The sequence below is a fragment of the Benincasa hispida genome, chromosome 8 (genome assembly GCF_009727055.1).
Source record: "Benincasa hispida cultivar B227 chromosome 8, ASM972705v1, whole genome shotgun sequence".
Lineage (NCBI taxonomy): Eukaryota > Viridiplantae > Streptophyta > Magnoliopsida > Cucurbitales > Cucurbitaceae > Benincasa > Benincasa hispida.
The window spans coordinates 55,285,384-55,292,752 of record NC_052356.1 but is presented as its reverse complement, the minus strand read 5'-3'; positions in this window follow the sequence as shown (position 1 = coordinate 55,292,752).

Here is a 7,369-nt window from a genome sequence, read left to right as displayed (position 1 = left end):
ATATATATAAGTGTCAGAGTGCCATAATGCTGACGAGAATCAGCACGCGTCAAGCCTTTGGAGTGTCGCAACGCTATGCATCCTGAACAAAACCAAGGCTCGCAGCCTTGCAACGTCGGTCGTAGCATAGTGTTGGGCGCTGCTGCGCTTACTCCAAGGGCAGAAGTGTAATTTTGCCTTCTCTTTCCCGATTGATGCAGTTAAACTTTGTTTTGGCCCGTTTTAGCTCCATTTTTTCACTAATGCCCCTTTCTACCCTCTAGGTGCTCAAAACCTATAAAACAATCAAATAAAATGTAAAATCTAGAAACAATCTTGAATTAAGTGGAATATGATAGCACATTTTAAACGCTATCATCACCCTCCAACTTAATTTTTGATCGTCCTCAAGTAAGGTAGAAGAAAACACACAATCACAAAAAATATATGTTCACTCACTTTGCATGGTTCGTTTCTCGAGTCTCAACAGTCTCCTAGGATTTAACATGCAATCAACAATTTTTGTATTGGGTCGATATTATGCCCTAGTTTACTGTTTTGTATACTTTTATATTAGTATGACTTTTATGATGTACACTCCACTAGATTTAGGACAAGTGAGAGATTGTTGGGGTTGATGCCCTAAATCTCGTGGGTCCTGCAGTTTGTAATTGTAATGTACAAACAATTTATTTATTTAATAAAATATGAGATATTTTATTCTATATTTAGTAACAATAATCCCCATTGAAATTTTGTAATTGTAATAAAATATAAGATATTTAGTAGCATTAAAACACTAGGGCTTTACAAACCACGTTGTAATTTAAAGCAATAAAAAATATAGACCAATCCCGAAATTATCCATGAATTGCAGACCACATACATTCATCCATTCATCGACATGAATAAAAAGATAGAATGCAAACCCAACATTAAACTGAAATTTTAGTTCTGGAAAATTAAAATTGGGACAAAAAACCTCTGCTCTGATACCAATTGAAGGAACCGTGAGGTCCATTGCAGAAGTTCGGATCGTTCCAAATTCCCAAGTTTCACATAAATAAAAATATAGAGGAAAAGTTATGCAATTCACAAATTTTACAGTATGCATTTAGAAGGAATTAAGGTTAGAAATGATATACCCTTGAAGCCAAAACCTTCTTCACGAAAATCCTCCCATAAGGTCACGATCACTTCAAACCACCGATCTTCCAAAAATCACAGCAAACGAAAGGGACACCACCAAGAGGTAAACCTCTGTATTCTCTGTAAGGGATGAGAATCACAGGAGGTGTGGGCTCTGTGTTCTTTTCGGAAGAGGGAGATAATTTAAGAGGAAGGAAATTTTCTTGGGAGAATTAGGTTCTGTTGAAGAGAGAATTTTATCTCCCACTTGTCCAAAAGCTAGTGGAGTGTACATCATAAAAGTTGCACTGATATAAAAGTACACAAAACGGTAAATTAGGGCATAATATGCGCCTAGTACAAAATCTCCCACTTGCCATAGACTAAATGTGGCATGTCTCGTTGACCCATACTCTGCAGATGACCCTCAAACACTTTAGCCGTGACAAAGCTATCTGTGACGAAGCTAACCCTCCCATACTCTGAAGGCCTTTGTAAATAGATCAGCAACTTATGTGCCGAAGCTATCTGCGTGATGATCACGTCCCCTCGATGCACAATCTCTCGAATGAGATGATATTTTTTCTTAATGTGCTTCCCGCGCTTGTGACTCCTAGGCTCTCGAAAATTAGCCACAACACCACTATTATCACAATAAAGGGTGAAGGTCCTAGACATGTCTGGAACCACTTTTAGATCAGTCAGGAACTTCCTGAGCCACACAGCTTCCTTAGCAGCTTCACAAGCCGCTACGTATCCAGCCTCCATAGTGGAGTCAGCAATGCACCCCTGCTTGGTGCTTCTCCAGACTATTGCCCTTTCGTTAAGAGTGAACACAGATCCTGATGTGGATTTCCTAGAATGCTTATCAGTCTGGAAATTAGAGTTCGTGTATCCTATAAGGATCAAATCCTTAGAACCATACACGAGCATGTAGTCCCTCGTTCTCCGAAGATACTTGATAATATTCTTAACCGCGTTTCAATAATCATATCCTGGATTATACTGATATCTACTGACTATCCCCACTGCATAGCAAATGTCAGGTCTAGTACATAACATCGCATACATTAGGCTACCAATGGCCGATGCATAGGGGATCTATCTCATTCCCTTAACCCCTTGAGCTGTCTAAGGATACTGTTCCTTATACAAAATAACTTCATGTCTGTAAGGGAGTAAACCCCCTTTTGGAGTTATGCATCGAAAACTTGACAAGCATCTTGTCAATGTACGATGCCTGAGACAGAGCTAGCGTTTTTCTCTTTCAATCTCTAAAGATCTAAATGCCCAAAACAAATTGTGCCTCTCCCAAATATTTCATTTAGAATCGAGTCGCTAGCCAATTCTTAATTTTAGTCAGCATACCTACATCATTCCCAATGAGTAAGATATTATCTACATACAACACAAAAAAAGCTACTAGATTATTCATGATTTTCTTGTAAACACAAGGCTCATCAACATTATGATTAAAGCCATAAGTGTTAGATTTTACTTCCTAAAACTCGTAGTTTGTTATACCATATTCTTGTTCAATAAAGCTGTTATTGAAAATCTTTAGTAAATTTAAATTCTATATTCATGAATCCAATAAACTAAGGTTCTGAGGCTATTAAGTTTAAGTTTTGAACTTTATGTAGTGACATAAATGTGGATTAAGTTCAAATATATAGCCAAAATGGTCTATAGTATATGAATAAGGTTGGGCGCCTTATTCTGGGGACACTATGGATGCGGCCCATTTTGTAGTTAGTATAAACGATATGATCCTAAACCGTTCATGTGAAGACATGAAAATGGGGGCATCCTATGTAAAGAGTTTACATAAGATTGAACCATGAAATAGTCACTTTTTACGTTCTAAATGTCGTTTAATGTATAAAACTTACTATTTCGTTAATTGATGACCTAGGTAACTTAATCTTAATCCTGAGCTAACTATGAACTCCTGTTCACTCGGAATTATCCTTAGATCTGCATAGGTGAGGGCAACTCATTATCATTGGCCCAATAAGCCTCCCATTTCAAGGGTAAGGTCAGGTGGATAGTTGGGAACATAGGGTGTAAGACGGAATTCACTCCTACCCGTTATAGGGATAGTAGATAGTTTGTTCCCTTTAGTACTGAATCCAGGTCTTGAACAAGGGGCCTCACCCTCTCATTGGCCCAAAACGGGTTCGGTTTATAGGTTGGACCTTAAACCAATTGTTCATTAGAGGATTAGTGGAACTTAAGGAATAAGATATAGTCTCGGGGGTAAACGGTTTTTATGACCCAGTCGAGATTACGAACAACCTGTTAAGGATCAGCTTACTAATCATGGTTATATCATATAGACACAAATATATCTATAGTGAGGAGAGTGCAACTACGATACTATAGTGGAATGACCTGTGAGTTAACGAATGTTGATTAGCTCTATCTAAAGAGTTTAGCCAGCTAATCTCGGATCGTTGAAGCCCATGATCTATAGGTCCCTTAGGTTCCCTTACTAGCTCATATGGAATAAACTTAGAACAGTATGATAGAATAATTCGAATTGTTCGAATTAAGTGAAGAGAGAGAAACCGACAAGTATATGTGATATAGTGTTCGGTTTTTCAGTTTAGAGATACAACTTTAATATTTAAATGTGATTTAAATATCAAGGATATGAATACGTTCATATTTGAAAGCTCGAAAATAATGGAAATGGTCAAAGATGTAAAAAGTCAAAGAGTTGACTTTTGACTTTGAAAAGTCAAGCTTTGACTGACTTTATATTCAAATGTGATTTGAATTTTGAGAAAATGAATGCGGATTCATGCTCGGGAGGTCAAAATTAGTCAACACAGAAAAAATCATAAAAAGTCAAAATGTTGACTTTTCGGTCAAAGTTTGACTTTGACCAAATGACTATTTTGCCCTTTGACTAAAGTTAGTGGGAAATTCCAAACTTTTGTTGGACAATTCCACTAATAAAATAGTAGGCTAGGTGTTGGCTTATAGTAGAGACATTAAACCCACTTAGATAGTGGATTATAGGTGTTGGATTTTTATGGAGTTATTTCATGCAATTTTGCATGATCCTTTTCTATAAATATGGGCTTGTCATTTTGAATTTAAAAAATCTTTGGACATTTTGCAAAATTGAGTTTTTAAAAATAGGGCTGAAAAAAATCCAAACCCAACCCAAATTTCACTCTACTATTTCCATCTCTTTCTCTCTCTCGGATTCTTCATCCATCGGGTCCCACAACCCGGTTCTGAGTTCAGAGAATAGTAGGTCAGCTCTAGTGCTTGTCCGGTTCGTGTTCAAGTGGAGATAGACAAGTTTCAGGAGCTTCAAAGGTAATGTTTCTAAAAAAACCCTAATTAACTAATTTAGGGTTGTATGTTTAATTTATACAATTAGAGTAAAATCGATCCTCAATTCCACTGCGCATCCCTACTTTTCCATCAATAAGATTTGATCACAGTATCAAACCTTATATTCCAAGATTGAGAAGCTTGTTTCAATCCATAAATGGTATCGATTGAGCTTGTAAACCAATTGCTCTTAACCTTAGGTGAAGAATCCCTTAGGCTGCTCTATTAAATGGTCTCTTCAAGATTGTCATTCAGAAAAACAGTCTTGACATCTATTTGTCAAATCTCATAGTCATAATATGAGGAAATGAACAGGAGTATCTGGATAAGACTTCAACATGGCAACAGATGAGAAAGTCTCCTCATAGTTGTCTCCCTCGACTTGGGTATAACCCTTTGCCACAAGTCTAACCTTGAAGGTTTGCACCTTCCAGTCAGCACCACATTTTCTCTTGTAGATCCACTTGCAACCTATAGGTTTTACCCCATCAAGTTGATTTATAAGACCCCAAACTGAATTGAAGTACATAGACTCCATTTCGAGATCCATGACTTTGATCTATTCATCTTTATCAACATCCTTCATTACCTTCTTATAAGGCAATGGATCCTTAATTTCTCCATCAACTATGATAGCTAGGGTTTATGTTAAACTTATATAACGAATAGGCAGGTTTGCAACCCTCCCACTACGTTGAGGCTCCCTCAATGTTTGAGGTAGATCTAAACTACTAGATGAACCAACTTCAACAACTTTTGTTGAGGTGTTGGGCTATTTAACAACTCTTGTTAAAGATTTATTAGTTTCATTGGAAAACTCATTCAATACGATCTTACTGCGGGACTTATGCTCCCTTATGTGGTCCTCTTCTAAAAATGTAGCGTTTATCGACACAAACACGTTATTATCCTTAGAATCATAGGAGTAACCACCTCTCGTTCCTTTAGATTAACCTACAAATAGGCACAATTTTGAATGAGATTCCAATTCTTTAAGATTTACCTCAAGCACATGTGACGTGCAACCCCAGATCCTGAAATGGCTTAAACTATCCTTACGACCATTCCATAATTTCAAAGGTATTCCAATAACACTCTTGGAACGAACGTAATTCAAAATGTAAGTTGCAGTCTGTATTATTGGCGTTGATGCCCTAAATCTTGTAGGGTCCTATAGTTTGTAATTATAATGTACAAACATCTTATTTATTTAATAAAATACATGATATTTTATTTCAATATTAGTTGCATTAACCACAAACCAATAGACTAAGATCCAAGGTTATCTTATAGCTTAAACATGTATGTAAAGACATACGAGTGGATCATGTTTAAGTGATAACCTAAATGGTCTATAGTAGATGGATAAGATTGGATACCTTATCTTGTTGGCACTACGAGTATGGCCCGTGATAGGTTTTATAAAGATCTATCTTAATAGTACTAATTCCCTCCATTATACTTCAATTCTTTGTTAAAAATGTCTATTTCATAGGTAAATTCCACTCCCGACACAAATTAAGTTATTTCGAAGAATTTGGACCCTACGAGACCAAAGAATCACTTTAGAAAAAGAACCATGACAAATTACCACTTTTCCCCTTTAAAGGAATAAATCAACACACTTCAGCAATACTCGGAGCATCGCAATGCTCTTGACACAACTAATCCTGATGCTAGCTCGATGCTAAAGGATAGAATGCACCCATTTGCTGCAAAACAGGGCAGCGTCGCAACGCTTCACCCAGAGTTACAATGCTCTAGAGATTGACAGGATTGTTCACACATGCGCGCACCTTGCGCAACCCAGCATCAACTCAACATCAAGACCCTCGCCCAATGTTTATTGACTTTTTTACGATTTAGCGTTGCAATGTTAGCCTTAATGTTGCGACTCTACACCTACATATATAAAAATTGTTCTTTCATTTTCAACGGAGGGAAGAACAAGAAAAATAGAGAGTCTTAGACCAAAATCAAAGAAATTTCACGAATTTGTTCTTGTATTGAGAGATTTCTTACAATTTCACAAGTCTTCCTTTGTGAAATTATTTATGGATTGCACCAATTGTTTAAGGATTTCTTTCAGGACTTCCCAATTTTATGGCTAGGTAATTGTATTTCTTGGGGAATCTTAATTCTAGGTTTAAATTCTTGAGTTCTTTTGTATATTTTCTTGAACTTTCTACATTCTTGAATGTTCTTGGGCTGAATTTGAATAAAAAATTAATGGAGGATAATTGACGCTTTGATTCTATGATTTCTTGAATGTAATTCTTGCTTGGTACTATTGCATAATGGTGAGATAGGTTACAAAAATTAAATTTTCTTGTATTAATTAGGACTTTTTCCAAATTTAACTCTTGAATTTCTTAATTTAGAACATCCATTCAACCGTTCTTGAAATTTACTCTAATGTGTTTTTTGAATGTCATAATCATGATAACTCTTGTCTTTAAAGCAATCTAAGAAAAGAACATGATAAATGCTATATGGAAGTGTTTTTTACTTGGATTAGAGCTAATTGATATGATTCATGTTGATTGCCTATATGGGCCTTTAAGGGTCTTTTCTTATTGGATTATGGGATGTTGAGTTTTCAAGTAATTGTTCGAGAACAATGATAGGATTAAACCTAGTAACAAGATTTCCTAATAATCTTTTTCTAACAATTCTCTTCTAAAAAAAAAGTAGTAAGATTGAGTTACGAACTGCTTTCATCTTCATTTTAGTTAGTTTTTTTAGTTTCTTTACAACCCTTCCCCCCTTCAAATTGCTATCTTTTTTTAATTCAAAGGTTATTTTTGCCAATTAATATAGGTTCCCTTAGAATTGACCTCCTACTTTCACTTTAACTACATATTAGTTTTAGTAGTTGTTTGAGCATTATAAATTTCATTTGCTTGGTTAA